Below are 18,134 nucleotides of genomic sequence, written 5' to 3' on the forward strand. Positions count from 1 at the left end.
GCTTTCGTGTCCATGTGCGAAAACTTCTTGGGCTGTCGACCGCACTGGGGGCTTTTCAAACACATCTTCACTTGTCGTTCCCAGTCGGTCAAAAATACCATGTCGAGTGACGAGAGGACGCGGGTGATCCAGATGTGCGGTGGTCTGATGATCCAGATGAGGAGCAAGAGTACTTTCCCAGCGATGGTCCTTCCTGACTCGGTCCGGGGCTGGCAGTCGACTTGGTTTTACTGCAAGGATCAGCCAACCCCTGGCCAGTCGACTGGACTTCCTCCTTTCTCCTTGGCTCGAGTGGATAAGCCTGATCCCCTGAAGATAGTTCTAGAAGAGAAGGCGCAGGTCAAGGAGCTGGTCGAACGGGTCGTCCAGCTCGTCCGCGACGGAGTGACCGGGATGGATCTGCTGGAGGTCTTTCTCGGTCGACGCATCCAACCTCTTCAGGTGCGCGATCATCCGATGTGGATGTACTCTAGGCTCGAAGACACCACTCGGATCCACCCGGAGGAGGTCAACGAGGACATCTTGGAGAACTGGTTGAGGGGAATCACTAGCAACAAAGACAACCCTCGGGGATCCAGGAGGGTGATTCCATTCGACAACTCGCGCCAGCCGGAGCAGGTATATTTCTGTTTTATCAAGTAACTTTCCGATTCACCATGTGATGTCCCGTTTGTGATCGACTGAATGCCTTTTGATTGTTATGCTTTCAGGCCCTCATTGAAATGTACTCGATGCCCAATGGAGAGCAAGAGCAAGATCTGGAAGGCAAGGCGAGCAGCGGCGACAGTGGCGAATGGACTTCTGACGGTGAAGAGGACGAAGAAAGCGACGACTCGAGTGACGAAGAAGAATTCGAGTCGCCTCCTCGCAGGGAGAGGCGGTCCAAACTTGACCAAGAACGGCCGAGCGCCCATGAAAATGCGGTTGCTCAAGCCGGTCAGCCTTCAAAGCGTCCTCGGACCTCTTCACCAACTCTGACTGAGAAAGCGTCAAAGCATCCCAAAGTCGCAGAGCCGAAGCTTCGAAAGGCGTTGCCGAAGATTAAGATTGACATCCCCGTCGCCTCTGCGTGAGTGTCTCTTTCTATCTTCACTCGGCACCCTGTGCTTCTTGTTTTTCTTGTTTTAACCGGACGGACTTGGGAACTGGCAGCGCTGCTACTTCTGGGACCTCAGCTTACAGGGACGATGATGAGGTGATGGAGGATGCGGTCACGTCTAAACTGGGTATGATTTCTGCCATACTGTCTTTATTTTGGTCGATTCAACTGCAATGTGTACCATTGGGTGATGTGATTCTGTCGATTGAACTTTGAACAACCCCTAACATTATTGACCTCCCTAATGATGACGATGAAGAGCCCGAGAGGCCTTTAACAAGGAGAAGTAGGCAAGTTCCTGCAAGCGAGGTGCCACAATCGACGCCGAGGGTGGAACCAGTCGTTCAGGACGCTGGTGATGCCAATCGGGGTTCTGTTACCTTCGCCGTGCCCTTGTCGAGCGCCTTGCCTTCTTCGTCGACTGCTCGGGCCCCTGTCGACCCGCCTTCGGTTTTTGCGACCCATCATGTCCTAGAGGACGAAGTGAATGCTGCCAAGGCAGCCATACGCCAGGCGGGCATTATGATGGAGAAGATGAAGATGGTGCGGGACGCCAGCCAGGCCGCCTACGATGCCAGCTCGGCTCTCCAGAGCAACGTTCAGGTTAGTTGGTCACTGCTTGTTCTGTTAGGATATGCTACCTGAAGACTCTTTCTGAAAATCTTTGCATCTGTACACCCACTGGGTGCGTCGATTGAATTTTTGAACTAGTGGGGGCACGCTGCGTGCACCCACTGGGTGTAGTCCCCGAGACTACGGTGGACTGCTGGTAGTCGACTGTAGTCTTTGTAGTTTGTCTCTTCCACTCGGTCTGGTCGAGTGGGATCAGAACCGGTGGGGGCACGCAAAGTGCACCCACTGGGTGTAGTCCCTGAGACCACAGTCGACTGCTGGCAGTCGACTGTGGTCTGAGTTCTTTATCTCCCCCTTTTTTTACTCCCTGCACTCGACTCCGGCGGGCCGGTCGAGTGGGATCAGAACCGGTGGGGGCACGCAAAGTGCACCCACTGGGTGTAGTCCCCAAGACTATGGTGGACTGCGGGCAGTCGACCGTAGTCTTAGTACTTATTATCTTTGTTGTTTTTCGCTGTGAAATAATTTCTCCTCTTTGATTTCAGAAATCTTGTGATCTTGGAGCTCGTTTTGCTGACTTGGAGAGACAGCAGATCCAACTGAACCTTGACTTGGAGCTGGCCAAGACAGAGCTGCAAAAAGTCAAGGACGGCGCCACTGGTAAGACTAGTTTGTCGACTGGTCTGTCTTAGGCTTGAGTACCCTTCCGCTCTTTCTGGACCAAGCATTGTTTCTTTGCAGAAAAACTGAGAGAGGCTCTGACGAAGAAGGACCAGGATTTGGCTGTTGCTCGAAAGGAAGCTGACGACAGAACCACTCTGGCTGAACAGAAGCTGGCTTCGGTCGGCCAGTTGGAAGAAGAGAATACTAGGCTGAAGTCTGCTCTGAATGACACCAACAAGGAGTGCTCGCACTGGAAGAAGGAGAATCTCATCCTGGGCGAGAAGATGGAAAGCATTCCTCGCAGGAGGGACGATCTGGAGAGCTATCTGAGAAGCCTTGCCAAGAAGTTGTTCATCAAGCTTGAAGGTGCACATTTTGTTCTGACTGATTTTTTTGTGTCGACTTAGTGTACGAAAATTGACTTATCCTTGGATCGTGAATGCAGAGTTTTGCCAGAACTTCGAGGAGGAGACTGGGCGGATCGAACCTGGTTTGGATCCAATCAATTCTCCTGTGAAAGATGAAACTGCCATGAATCTGCTCCGACTGGAATCCCGCATCGACCGTGTCGTGGACTACTTGGCTCGACTGAAGGTCGCCATGTCATGGATCGACCCGGCACTTTGGCCAGAGGCTATGCTCCAAAATGATCTTGAGTCCCTGATGACTCGACTTGATGAAATCCCTGACCGAGTGCGGGAGTGGAAGAAGTCTTCTGCTCGGTGCGGCGCTGATGTGGCTCTGTCTTTGGTTAGTGTCCACTGCAAGGAGGCGCGACAAGACAAACTGGCAGCAATCAAGGTCGCCAACACCCAGAAGCATGACTTCCGAACTTTTATGGAGACTTTCATCGCTGCAGCCACTCGGATCGCCGACGGCGTTGACCTGGATGAGTTCGTCGAGCCTGCCAGCCCTCCTCCTGTGGAGTGAACAAACTTTTATGCCTCACCTTAAATTAGCCTCGGAATGCCGAGTGGTTTTTGTAACCGTTAAACCCTTTCGGGCTGAATGCCCGAGCACTTTGATCTGTGGTCCGGAATCTTTAGGATTTATCTGAACTTGGTTTATTGTTGAATATCGTTATGAATTCCCCGTCGAGTGGAAATCGATCTTTATTTGAGACAACTTTTGTATTTGTGGCGCAGCTTCGAAGGAGAAGGTAGCAGTCGACCTGCGCCTCGTTGTCCTTGCGGGTCGGCGATGGGGCGCACGTTGTATTTGTGGCGAAGCTCCCCAAGGAGGAGGTGGCAGTCGACCTGCACCTCGTTACTGTAGAGTGGGATGTGTTTCGTACTTAGACGAGTACTTGGACTGCAGCTAAGTCTCCGAGTGAGAGAACTTAGGCGAGTACCGGACTGCAGCTAAGCCCCCGAGTGGGAGGACTGCTCTCCACTAGGTAGGATTTTTTTCAAACTTAGGCAAGTGCCTGACTGCAGCTAAGTCCTCAAGTGAGAGAACTTAGGCGAGTACTGGACTGCAGCTAAGCCCCCGAGTGGGAGGAATGCTCTCCACTCGGTAGGATTTTTTTCAAACTTAGGCGAGTGCCTGACTGCAGCTAAGTCCTCAAGTGAGAGAACTTAGGCGAGTACTGGACTGCAGCTAAGCCCCCGAGTGGGAGGACTGCTCTCCGCTCGGTAGGATTTTTTCAAACTTAGGCGAGTGCCTGACTGCAGCTAAGTTCTCAAGTGAGAGAACTTAGGCGAGTACTGGACTGCAGCTAAGCCCCCGAGTGGGAGGACTGCTCTCCGCTCGGTAGGATTTTTTCAAACTTAGGCGAGTGCCTGACTGCAGCTAAGTTCTCAAGTGAGAGAACTTAGGCGAGTACTGGACTGCAGCTAAGCCCCCGAGTGGGAGGACTGCTCTCCACTCGATAGGATTTTTTTTCAAACCTAGGCGAGTGCCTGACTGCAGCTAAGTCCTCAAGTGAGAGAACTTAGGCGAGTACTGGACTGCAGCTAAGCCCCCGAGTGGGAGGACTGCTCTCCACTCGGTAGGATTTTTTTTCAAACCTAGGCGAGTGCCTGACTGCAGCTAAGTCCTCAAGTGAGAGAACTTAGGCGAGTACTGGACTGCAGCTAAGCCCCCGAGTGGGAGGACTGCTCTCCACTCGGTAGGATTTTTTTCAAACCTAGGCGAGTGCCTGACTGCAGCTAAGTCCTCAAGTGAGAGAACTTAGGCGAGTACTGGACTGCATCTAAGCCCCCGAGTGGGAGGACTGCTCTCCACTCGGTAGGATTTTTTCAAACTTAGGCGAGTGCCTGACTGCAGCTAAGTCCTCAAGTGAGAGAAGCGAGTACTGGACTGCATCTAAGCCCCCGAGTGGGAGGACTGCTCTCCACTCGGTAGGATTTTTTCAAACTTAGGCGAGTGCCTGACTGCAGCTAAGTCCTCAAGTGAGAGAAGCGAGTACTGGACTGCATCTAAGCCCCCGAGTGGGAGGACTGCTCTCCACTCGGTAGGATTTTTTCAAACTTAGGCGAGTGCCTGACTGCAGCTAAGTCCTCAAGTGAGAGAACTTAGGCGAGTACTAGACTGCAGCTAAGCCCCCGAGTGGGAGGACTGCTCTCCACTCGGCGGGATTTTTTCAAACTTAGGCGAGTGCCTGATTGCAGCTGAGTCCTCAAGTGAGAGAACTTAGGCGAGTACTGGAATGCAGCTAAGCCCCCGAGTGGGAGGACTGCTCTCCACTCAGCAGGATTTTTTCAAACTTAGGCGAGTGCCTGACTGCAGCTAAGTCCTCAAGTGAGAGAACTTAGGCGAGTACTGGACTGCAGCTAAGCCCTCGAGTGGGAGGACTGCTCTCCACTCGGTAGGATTTTTACAAACTTAGGCGAAGCGGATTCGCAGCTAAGCCACCCACTGGGGGATTTCTTTCGCAAACAAAAAACAATAACAATCACTGGGAAAATTATAACACTCTTGTCTTTGATAAATGAACTACATGAGTTTTTCCTTATTACATCTCATCCGAGTGAGAATTCAAGTATAAAAGGGGTGGAGTAGCTCCGCATTCCAGGCTCGCGGCTCATCAATCTGGCGATCGACATTATAGAGGTGGTATGCTCCATTGTGGAGGACTCTGGTGACTATGAAGGGGCCTTCCCAAGTAGGAGCGAGTTTGTGTGGTTTCTGCTGATCCACTCAGCGGACTAACTCTCCTTCTTGGAAGGCTCGACTCTTCACGTTTCTGGCATGGAATCGACGCAAGTCTTGCTGATAGATGGTCGATCGGATCATGGCCATTTCTCTTTCTTCTTCCAGGAGGTCGACTGCCTCCTGCCGGGCTTGTTCTGCTTCATCTTCAGAGTAGAGCTCGACTCGGGGAGCGTTGTGAAGCAGGTCACTCGGCAAGACTGCCTCGGCTCCATAGACCAGAAAGAATGGGGTTCTTCCGGTCGATCGGTTCGGGGTTGTCCTCAATCCCCAAAGGACTGACGGAAGCTCGTCGACCCATGCACCTGCCGCGTGCTTGAGATCGCGCATCAATCGGGGTTTCAGTCCTTTGAGAATTAGGCCGTTTGCCCTTTCTGCTTGCCCATTCGACTGGGGGTGAGCGACCGAAGCATAGTCGACCCGAGTGCCCTGAGAGGTGCAAAAGGCCCTGAATTTGTCGGAATCGAAGTTTGACCCATTGTCAGTGATGATGCTGTGCGGAACTCCATATCTGAATATCAACTCTCTGATGAAACTGATAGCAGTGCAAGCATCAAGATTCTTGATAGGCTTGTCTTCAATCCATTTGGTGAACTTGTCGACTGCTACCAGTACATGAGTGAAGCCGCTCCTGCCCGTTCTCAGTGGTCCAACCATGTCCAGCCCCCAAACAGCGAAGGGCCAGACGAGTGGAATGGTTTTCAGGGCTGACGCGGGCTTGTGCGACATATTGGAGTAATACTGACATCCTTCACATTTGTCAACTATCTCCTTTGCCATTTCATTGGCCCTTGGCCAGTAGAATCCCGCTCGGTATGCTTTAGCCACAATGGTCCGAGAGGACGCATGATGACCACAGGTCCCCGAGTGGATATCATCAAGGATCATCAGACCTTCTTCTGGTGTTATACACTTCTGACTAACTCCAGTCGCGCTTTCCCTATACAACTGTCCTTTAATGACTGTGAAGGCCTTGGATCGACGGACGATCTATCGAGCCTCTTCTTCGTCCTCTGGGAGTTCTTTCCTTAAGATGTACGCGATGTATGGTATTGTCCAGTCGGGAGTGATGACTAAGACTTCCATGATCAGGTCGACCATAGCTGGAACTTCAACTTCAGTCGGATCCGTGGTACTTTTTGGCTGCGGGGCCTCTTCAGTGAAGGGATCCTCCTGAACTGATGGTGTGTGGATGTGTTCAAAAAACACATTGCTGGGAATGGCTTCTCTTTTGGAACCTATTTTTGCCAGATCATCAGTTGCTTGATTTTTCAGTCGGGGTATGTGATGAAGCTCTAAACCCTCGAATTTCTTCTCCAGCTTTCTCACTGCATTGCAATAATCAGTCATGGTTGGACTTCTGACGTCCCATTCCTTCATCACCTGATTAACCACCAAATCTGAGTCACCATAGACCATGAGGCGATGGACGCCGAGTGAAATGGCCATGCGCAACCCATATAAAAGTGCTTCGTATTCTGCCTCGTTATTGGAGGAATCAAAGTGGATTTGAAGAACATATCTGAGTTTATCTCCTCTGGGGGAGACCAACACCACTCCGGCACCGGAACCATTCAGCATCTTGGAACCGTCGAAGAACATGGTCCAATGCTCCGAGTGAACCTGAGTCGGCAGTTGTTGTTCAATCCACTCGGCGACGAAATCTGCGATTGCCTGGGACTTGATAGCTTTCTTTGCCTCAAACTTGATATCTAGAGGAAGGAGTTCAATCGCCCATTTTGCCACTCGACCAGTTGCATCTCTGTTATGCAGGATCTCTGATAATGGAGCGTCGACGACGACTGTAATGGAATGATCAGAGAAGTAGTGAGCAACTTTCTTTGTGGTCATATAAATCCCATATACAAGCTTCTGATAATGAGGATATCTTTGCTTCGACGGGGTCAAAACTTCAGAAATATAATATACTGGGCGCTGAACTTTGAAGGTTTTTCCTTCTTCTTCCCACTCGACCGTAAGTACCGTACTGACGACTTGTCCTGTGGCTGCAATGTAAAGCAGCAAAGGCTCCTTGCTGATTGGGGCAGCAAGCACCGGCTGGGTGGAGAGCAGAGCTTTGAGCTCTGCAAACGCTGCATCAGCTTCAGGAGTCCACTCGAACTTGTCGGACTTCTTCATCAATCGGTAAAGAGGCAATGCCTTTTCACCGAGACGAGATATGAATCGACTTAAAGCGGCCAAGCAACCAGTAAGCTTCCGGACGTCGTGCACTCGCACAGGACTTTTCATTCGGAGTATAGTACCGACTTTTTCTGGATTGGCGTTGATTCCCCGTTCGGAAACGAGAAAACCGAGTAATTTTCCGCCGGGAACTCTGAATGTGCACTTTTATGGATTGAGCTTGATATCATACCTCCTGATGTTGGCAAAGGTTTCAGCAAGGTTAGTCAGCAGGTCGGAACCCTTCCGTGACTTGACCACAATATCATCCATGTACGCCTCCACATTCCGACTGATTTGAGTGAGCAAACACTTCTGAATCATCCTCATGAATGTGGCTCCGGCATTCTTGAGGCCGAACGGCATGGTAACATAACAGAAGCACCCGAATGGAGTGATGAAGGCTGTTTTGATCTCGTCAGGTCCATACAGACGGATCTGATGGTACCCGGAATAGGCATCTAAAAAAGACAGTCGCTCACATCCCGCAGTCGAGTCGACTATCTGATCGATGCGGGGGAGAGGAAAATGATCTTTTGGGCAGGCCCGATTGATATGTTTAAAGTCAATGCACATGCGAAGTGACTTGTCCTTCTTAGGGACCATAACAACGTTAGCGAGCCACTCGGAGTGGTAGATTTCCCGGATGAACTCCGCTGCTAAGAGCCAAGCCACCTCCTCGCCAATGGCCTTTCTCTTCTAGACGGCGGACCGTCGGAGATGTTCCTTGACAGGTTTTACTTTTGAGTCGACTCTTAGGCGGTGCTCAGCCAGCTCCCTGGGAACACCCGGCATGTCAGAAGGCTTCCATGCGAAAATGTCCCAGTTCTCACAGAGGAACTGGATGAGCGCTTCTTCCTATTTGGAGTCGAGTGTTGTCGAGATATGAGTTAGAGCAGCGCTGGGGTCGGTCGGGTGGATGTGAGCTGTCTTCGTATCGCCAGTCGACTGAAAAGCTGATTCTGTAGTGGGCTTCTTGGCTCGCAACAAATCACTCGGGTCCGCAGTCTTCTAGTATTCCTGCAACTCCACCACTGCCATCTGAGCATCAGCGATCTTCGAACCTTTCTGAAAACATTCTTTCGCTTTCTTCCGATTGCCCGTAATAGTGATCACACCTTTGGGGCCAGGCATCTTTAATTTGAGATACACATAGCATGGTCGGGCCATGAAGCGTGCATAAGCCGGCCTGCCCAAAATAGCATGGTAGGCACTCTAGAAGTCCACAACTTCAAATGTCAACTTTTCTTTGCGGTAATTCTTGGAATCACCGAAAACCACATCAAGAGCAATCTGGCCGAGTGATTCAGTCTTCTTCCCAGGAATGACTCCATGGAAACTCATGTTGCTGGCACTGAGTCTGGACATCGGAATGCCCATCCCTTTCAACGTCTCAGCATACAATATGTTCAAACCACTGCCACCATCCATCAAGACTTTGGTCAGTCGAGTGCCTTCAACAACTGGGTTGACCACCAAAGCTTGCCTCTCAGGGGTGGCAATGTGCGTTGGGTGATCGGACTAGTCGAATATGATGGCAGTCTAAGACCATTTCAGATAACTGGGTGTCGCCGGAGCAACCATATTCACCTCTCGGTTGATAACTTTCAGTCGACTTTTGCTTTCGACATCAGCAAAAATCATCAGAGTGGAATTGACCTGAGGGTATCCGTCGTCACTATCTTCCTTGTCCTCAACTTTGTCCGACTCCTTTTCCTTATCTTTGGGCTGCTTGCCCTGGAACTGCTGGATCAAGAGTCGACACTGTCGAGTGGTATGTTTTGGGTAAATAAAATTACCCTCTTCATCTTTCTTGGTGTGGACGAGGCACATCAAATCCAACACATCATTTCCGTCCTGGTCTTTAACTTTCTTGGGGTTCCAAGGTCCTTTGGGTTTCCCCTTAAACTTTCCTTGAGTCACAGCCAAGGCTTCCCCAGGAGCAGCTGGCTCAGCTTTCCGCTTTTGTTTCCGGTTGGAATTTCCTCCGGCTTCTTGAGCGACTGACTTGAGCTTGCCACTCCTAAGTCGATCCTCATCCTCACCATTAGCATACTTGGTGGCAATCTCCATCATTCGATTCAGAGACATATCTCCGGTTCGACCGAATTTCAAATTCAGTTCTCTGTACTTGACGCCTTCTTTGAAGGCACAGACTGCTTGGTGGTCAGGCACATTCTCCACCGTGTGATGTAACGTGATCCATCTCTGGATGTAATCCCTCAAAGTTTCATTCGGCTTCTGCACGCAAGACCGCAGTTCCGTCAGCCCTGCCGGTCGCTTGCATGTTCCTTCAAATGTGGTGACAAACACTCGGGCGAGATCTTCCCAAGTGTAAATGCTGTTGGGTGCTAACTGGTTTAGCCACGCTCTGGCCGAGCCTTCCAACATGAGGGGCAGATGCTTCATGGCCACTTCATCATTGCCGCCACCAATCTGGACGGCCACTCGGTAGTCTTCAAGCCAAGTATCGGGCTTGGACTCACCCGTGAACTTACTGACTCCAGTCGCCAACCTGAAGTTGGGAGGGATCACAGCGGCCCTGATGGCTCTGCTAAAGCACTCTGGCCCCGAAACACGCGCTCTGCTGCTGGTAGGTGCGTCTCTGTCGTGTCCTTCTCGGTGAGCTCTGTTCCTGTCGACCAGACCTTGAACGAGAATGGATCTCGCATCAAAGCCTGGTTCTCTGGAGTCGACTGGAATCCTTCGCCCAGCACTACGAGGGTGCCTGTCATCCTGCTGTTGAGGTGCATACGACCCGCTTCTCGGAGGAGGGGTGGGCACTCGACGTCGATCGTCACGATCGAATCGGTGATCAAATTGCTCACGGTTCCCGTACTGATTACGTCGGTCCCCACGTCCCTCACGCCTCGGGGGTGATCTTGGGCTATGAGCCGACTGGACCGTGTCGGTAGCAACGGATCTGCTATGAATTCTGTTCCGCGACTGAGAAACAGCAGAATTCTGGTCTCCTGCTGCCCGGAGTAACGCTCTGATCTGCAGCAAGCCTCTGCCAGCCTCCGACTGGGAAGGCTGAATCGACTCTGCTATACGGGCTGGAGCTGCTAAATTCTGAATCGGAGTTCGATATACCTGCGGGGGCGGGAAGAGCTGACGTCGACTGGATTCGGGAACCCGTTGTCGCGCACGCTCGTCGAGTGCTCGCTGGAGGTTCTCCAGTCAAGTGCGCTCGGCCAAGTTCGCCAGGCGTGCGTCCTCCAAGGCACGAGCCTCGGGGGTTTCTCCAACGATAGGAGTGTGCAGTGCATCCATATTCCGGCGACGAAGTTATTCTCTCTGCAGCGACGTGAGGCTCGGGGAGATATTCCTCATGGGAACGCGACGGGTCGCCTCCACCTGCGCCTCCGTCGGTGCGGGGAAAACCGGGAGGACTGGGCGGTCCATCAACCATCAGAACCTCCGCCGCCGGATCACTGCTGTCGCACTCGGATGCGGTCTCTGCGGAGCCAGTCGATAGGTCGAATAGGCCGTAGAGGGATTCGTCGGGCTCGATCGCCGCGACTTGAGGGGTGGCCGACTGGCGTGCCACCGCGTGCCTCACCCACCGCTGAAGTCTCGACCGACCGGAGCGCTTGCGCCGGCGGGAAACAGGGAGGGAGGACAACACAGGAGCCGACCGGTAGGGGGTCGACGGTTGCCGCAGGAGAACACCGCGGACGCACGCGCTAAAGTGTGTTGCCCCGCGGACAGGGAGTGCGTCCACGTCGAGCGGAGCCTCCTGAAGCCAAGCGGAGTCGTCGGCGATGAACGTGAGCGCGCCGAGATAGATCTCGCGGCCCTCCACCAAAACTCCGCCGAAAACCATGATGATTCGGGTCGGAAAAGATCGCAACTCCTCCAACAAAATGCTAAAACACCTGCCCCACGGTGGGCGCCAACTATCGTGGTTCTAAGTCTGACAGTAGTGTAGGGGGGTAAGTATGGAGAGGCGAGATCTTAGCTATGGAGAAGTTGTAAGCACGCAAGGTTTACGAGTTCAGGCCCTTCTCAGAGGAAGTAACAGCCCTACGTCTCGGAGCCCAGAGGCGGTCGACTGGATTATGCGTGTATGAATTACAGGGGTGCGAACCCTTGTCCCTGAGGAGGGGGGTGGCTTATATAGAGTTCGCCAGACCCCTCCCGCCCTCAGTTACAAAGGGTTTAAATACATTAATGTCGGGCGTTACTGGTAACGCCCCTAATAAAGTGCTATGATGACCATAAAAGCTACTTAATAACCGACAGTTAGCATGCAGAGTGCCCTTAGTTCTCCTGACCGTCGAGTGGTTGCTTCTTGGACGAGTGATTGCTTCTTGGTCGAGTATCTTCGAGTCCGTCGAGTGGAACACCTCCAAGTCGATTGAAAGGTGATTTCTTCTGGAGATGTCCTTGGGTAGGTCAGTTTGGACAGGTCCATGACCCTACCCTAGGTACATAGCTTCGTCACCCTGCCTCCTCTCTTCCACCACTTGGCCCATGAGGCCCATTACTTCTTCCTCGTATTCCCGTAACTCCCCGGTACCCCCGAAAATACCCGAATCACTCGGAACCTTTCCGATGTCCGAATATAGTCGTCCAATATATCGATTTTTACATCTCGACCATTTAGAGACTCCTCGTCATGTCCCCGATCTCATCCGGGACTCCGAACTACCTTCGGTACATCAAATCACATAAACTCATAATACAATCGTCATCGAACTTTAAGAGTGCAGACCCTACGGGTTCGAGAACTATGTAGACATGACCGAGACACGTCTCCGATTAATAACCAATAGCGGAACCTGGATGCTCATATTGTCTCCTACATATTCTACGAAGATCTTTATCGGTCAAACCGCATAACAACATACGTTGTTCCCTTTGTCATCGGTATGTTACTTGCCCGAGATTCGACCGTCGGTATCTCAATACCAAGTTCAATCTTGTTGCCGGCAAGTCTCTTTACTCATTCCGTAACACATCATCCCGCAACTAACTCATTAGTTGCAATGCTTGCAAGGCTTATAGTGATGTGCATTACCGAGTGGGCCCAGAGATACCTCTCCGACAATCAGAGTGACAAATCCTAATCTCGAAATACGCCAACCCAACAAGTACCTTCGGAGACACCTGTAGAGCACCTTTATAATCACCCAGTTACGTTGTGACGTTTGGTAGCACACAAAGTGTTACTCCGGTAAACGGGAGTTGCATAATCTCATAGTCATAGGAACATGTATAAGTCATGAAGAAAGCAATAGCAACAAACTAAACGATCAAGTGCTATGCTAACAGAATGGGTCAAGTCAATCACATCATTCTCTAATGATGTGACCCCGTTAATCAAATGACAACTCATGTCTATGGCTAGGAAACTTAACCATCTTTGATTCAAGGAGCTAGTCAAGTAGAGGTATACTAGTGATATACTGTTTGTCTATGTATTCACACATGTATTATGTTTCCGGTTAATACAATTCTAGCATGAATAATAAACATTTACCATGATATAAGGAAATAAATAATAACTTTATTATTGTCTCTAGGGCATATTTCCTTCAGTTCTCATAGTGCAAAATCATATCCACCAGGGTCATTTCACCGTCTAGGTGGAGGTGAAGGCATGAGTTCAGGCTTTCACTCCACTCGTTGCTTTTCATGCCAAGCCAAAACCCCTCTGTCAGATAAGCCGCGGCCCACAGTCTCCTCTTCTTATACATCCGTCTCAACCATGTTACAGTTCTTTTTCGACTGCCATCTTTTGGAAAATGCGTGCCATCTCTCCTCAAACGTGGTCGTGGACGTGCTGTAGTACAGAAGAGTTCAGAACTCCTCCAAGGACTTGTGACTGAGGTGAATCTTCATATTTTTCTCTATGTGCCACGTACATATATGGTGCCACACGTCTGGCAAGACTTCGCGAATTGCCTTGATCATCGCAGCGTTGGCATCTGTGATAACACTCTTAGGCATCTTTTGACACATGGACCTCAAAAAAGTCTGCAGAAGCCACACGTATGTCTCCTCGGTCTTGTCCGAAACTATGGCACAACCAAAAACAGTGGTCTTCAGGTGATTGTTAAGACCAACAAAAGGTATGAATGGCATACCATAGCGGTTCATCTTGTATGTGCTGTCAAATACAAGCACGTCGCCGAAGTCCTCATAGTCATGACGAGACTGGGAGTTGCACCAGAACATCCTATTCAAATGTCCTTCCTTATCTAGCTTGTACTCGAAAAAGAAGCTAGGATCCCTCTATTTCCTACTGGCCATGATGCCTATGGCTGTGGTAGCATCACCTTTTGAAAGCAGCTTCCTCTTCTCCTTGGCGCAAAGGTTGTATATTTCACGCCTGGTAAAACCAACACCGTCGTACCATACATGTTTGCTGATGAAGCAATCCATCATGTCGTGAATTCTAATCCCTGTAGCTCCCATGGACATTATCTCATGCTTCTGGTACTCTTTGATTTTTCTATGGAACCAAAGAAAAGGTACCTCGTCCGGTCCTGCCAACATATGGCTATGCTTGTCCTCAAAACTTTCAACATACCAAACCCCACGCTTTTGGTCAAGCTTGACGGTCAGGTGCGCTTCCAAAAGCAGCATGTCTCGGCTCTGAGCCTACGGCTGTGTCCTTCCTCGGTTAGCAACTTGCTGTCACGTTTCCCTTGTTTGAAACAAACAAACTGCCTATAACGCGTATGACGTGACTCTGTTTTGCTATACCTGAACTTATTCTTTCTAATGCTGAAATCATTATCTCTAGCATAGCTGTTGTAGAAATCATAAGCAGCATCGTGAGACGTAAAGGTCATTTCTATTATCTGCATGAACATATCCCTATTATCATCTGCACTGGCAGTATCTTGGACATTCTTTGCCCCATCATCTTGTGTCACCTACACAATCAAATCACAAACATGAAAATAGTTTTCTATGGTTTAACATTACTTACTTCCATAGAACATTGATTACACACATACCTCACTCATGATGACCGATGACTGGGACTCCCCGGAATCAGGTGCATCTAATGATTCGTCATTAAGGCCTGTCTCCGCGTCAGATTCACCATAATAGTCGTACGCATTATGACATTCGGAAATGAACTGAAAAATACAACACAAATACAAAATTACTTATCATATAATATTCCAGAACAAATTCAATTTGCATGCCAACAAAAAATTTCACTTACGTACCTGACTAATGTAATCTTCATTCGAGAGCTCCGAGTTGTTATCCTGATCATCATCAAGCTCATCGATCTATAAATTTTCAACACAAAGATTTAATGTTGTCGGATGCCACCAAAAAATTACAAAATGACAATGCCACTCACATTAAGATCGTCCCATTCGTTCCCATTCTCTGACCGATCTTCACGATCTGAATTTTCATCATCTGACCAATCTTCTATCCAGTCTTTCGTCAGTTCTCCAAACTCCATGTCTACCATGATATCAGTTAACTCGTCTGCCATTTTCTACAACCAATAATATGTATCATCACATGTGCAAACATTATCAATGATGAAATATGCAACACATAGCACACGATCACGGATGTTATGTAAACAACCGCAAGCGAGGCCGTTCAGATCTGCCAAACTTAGTAAGGAAGATGGCCACGGCACCCGTCGTGATCACTTTCAATCGCGAGGAACTGCACGATCTCAAAACCTAGCTTGATCTGTGATTACACTAGTGCAGAACCGGGCAATAGAACCGGTTCGTAAGGCCCTTTAGTGCCGGTTTAGTAACCGGCACCAAAGTGTGGGCACTAAAGGCCCCTCCCTTTAGTACCGGTTCAGCACGAACCGGTGCTAAAGGGAAACCACGTGGCACGAGCCAGCTCCGGGGGCCGGGAGCCCTTTAGTACCGGTTGGTAACACCAACCAGTACTAAAATGTTTGTGGCTTTTTGTTTTATTTTTTATTTTTAATTAAATTTGTGTTATCAATTTAATTTAGGATTGTTTTACGTTATAATGAGTTGTAGTCGTCATCATCATCATCATCATCGCATATTAATAAATAAATAAACTCTAGCTAGCTAAAAATCATCGTAGTCGTCTAATTACCACTATTTAATCATCATAGTCATTACCGCTAGCTATCTAATCATCACCAACATTGGCTATCTTAAAGAGGAAACATTCACTTTGTGACAGAAGCAAAGATATCATCGAGTTCAACATAATCATCACCAACATCGAAGTTCAGGACACGGACATGAGACAAGTACTAATTAAGAGCATGAACTAGTAGCTACTCCTGCTGCTCCCTCTCAGGTAGAATAGCATAGAACATGTATAGCTCTCCTGATTCATCATACTGAAGCATGCAGATAAATCTGTCTCCTAATCTTGGGTTGCGCTTCTCCTTGCTGCCCCCTAGTACTTCTCTGCGATCGTTAACAATTTTGCTCCAATCTTTCACTATTAAGCATTCTTCGCTTTCAGAAATCCTGAATGCACTCATGTGCAATGTAGGATATCTTGGCCGTAAGCTAACCATTGACATGTCACCTTTAATCTCGATCCACTGAGGCACAACTGTCATCGGAAGTCCCTGTTGAAGAACATCGTATATAGTAATTAATATACTAAGCAATGAAAGTTTAGCTTCAAAAATAATGTATGCAAAAGATGCACTAATTAAGGACAAATAGTTAAAATCTTACCATCTTTCAATTATAGATGTGACCGTAGTTCAATACGATCACCATTAGTCGCACGTTTTGAGTACTAACATTTCTAAGTTCAGGAAAAAAATTTGTCTTGACAGTATTAAGATCCTCAAGCCATGAAACATAATGACTTATCTCCTCGCAGTTTAGTTGAGCCCCGGGGCAGTAGTAGGTCCTGTCTACCAAGCGCCGGACATGTTTGCTTGAACCGAAATAAGCTGACAATACAAATTAGTTGTCAACTATTTTTGAATAAACTGTATCAAAGACATAAACATATGCATGCATGGTTGAGAAAAACTCACATAATGGTAGAACTGGAGGCGTTTGCACATCGACCCAGATGTCTATATTACCTTCAATATCATCTTTCGGACGAATATCAAAGGTGATAACCATATCAGGCTCAAATGCATAAGCCTTGCATAGTGCTTGCCAAGTTTTGCATTCAAAATGGGTGTATGTGTCTCCTTTATATAATTTGACGTTGAAAGTATACCCATGCTCCGTCTTCAAGTAAACTCTTTTTACCTCCATATCATCTATAGCACTAAAACCTATCTTATACAAGACAAAGATTCTTGCATGGCAGGGGATGCGCTAGTAGAATAGTGAAAATTTAAAATTATAAGTTGAAGCAAATGAAGCATAAGTTTTGCATTCAAATAATAATTATTGCCAAAGTGACTTACTGTATCAACTTCGAATGTCTCATCCAGCTTGATGCTGAAGCGCCTACCATCAACAAGGAAAATTCTGTCGCACAGGCCACGCTGGTCTTTACAGTGTTCGCACATAATGAAATCTTTTTCGTCGTCAGATGACATTTCCTATGTTCATATAGGTGAAACATTAAACACCTATTACTATCTAACATTAATTAATATCTAGCCAAATATATATTCATCTAACATTTGACATTAATATATCTAACTATATTCATCTCTAACAATTGACATTACTATATATTTAACTTTTCTATCTAATTCATCTAACATTCGACATTAATCTAACATTTATATAAACTCAAAATATATAAAAAATTAAATAAACAGAAAAACTCATTAACAAATAATATTTTAGTTAGATCATCAAATCTCAGATACCTAAATTTTCTTACTAAAAATAAACTAGTTATATTAATTATTGAACTAGTTCAAATCTCATATACCTAAATAAACTAGTTCGACAATTTTCTTATTAAAAATAAACTAGTTATATTAATTATTCAACTAGTTCAAATCTCTAGTTCTACAATTTTCTTACTAAAAATAAACTAGTTTGACTAATGTGTGTGTATGTGTGTGTACGTATATATATATATATATGTGTGTATGTGTGTATGTGTGCGGCCCCGTACGTACGAGCGGGGGCGCCGGCGTACGGGGCGGGGGCGGCGGCGTACGAGCGGGGGTGCCGGCGTACGGGCCGGGTGCGACGACGACGGACGGCGGCGCGGCAGGTACGCGAGAGCGAGAGACGTACGGGACCGCGGCGGGACGATGACGGACGGCGGCGCGCAGCGTTCGGGGCGGCGGCGCGAGACGGCAACGACGACGGGCGACGGGCAGCGACGACGACGGGCTACGGGCGGCGACGACGACGGGCGACGGGCGGCGGCGACGACGACGGGCGACGGGCAGTGACGACGGGTTCGAGCGGCGCGCGAGAGGTTGGAGACGAAAGAAGTGGGGAGATCTAACTGAATTTTCGTAAGTGTTGTATATATAGGAGAGGCCTTTAGTACCGGTTGGAGCCACCAACCGGTACTAAAGGCCAACTTTGGC

General features: G+C 48.6%; 1 pseudogene; it reads right to left on the reverse strand.

Moving 5' to 3' along the window:
• Positions 1–15,140, reverse strand: part of LOC125519092 — a 33,561-nt pseudogene extending 18,421 nt beyond the window's left edge.
• Positions 15,141–18,134: the final 2,994 nt, after the last annotated feature.

This window comes from Triticum urartu, chromosome 7 (genome assembly GCF_003073215.2).
Source record: "Triticum urartu cultivar G1812 chromosome 7, Tu2.1, whole genome shotgun sequence".
Taxonomy (NCBI): Eukaryota; Viridiplantae; Streptophyta; class Magnoliopsida; order Poales; family Poaceae; genus Triticum; species Triticum urartu.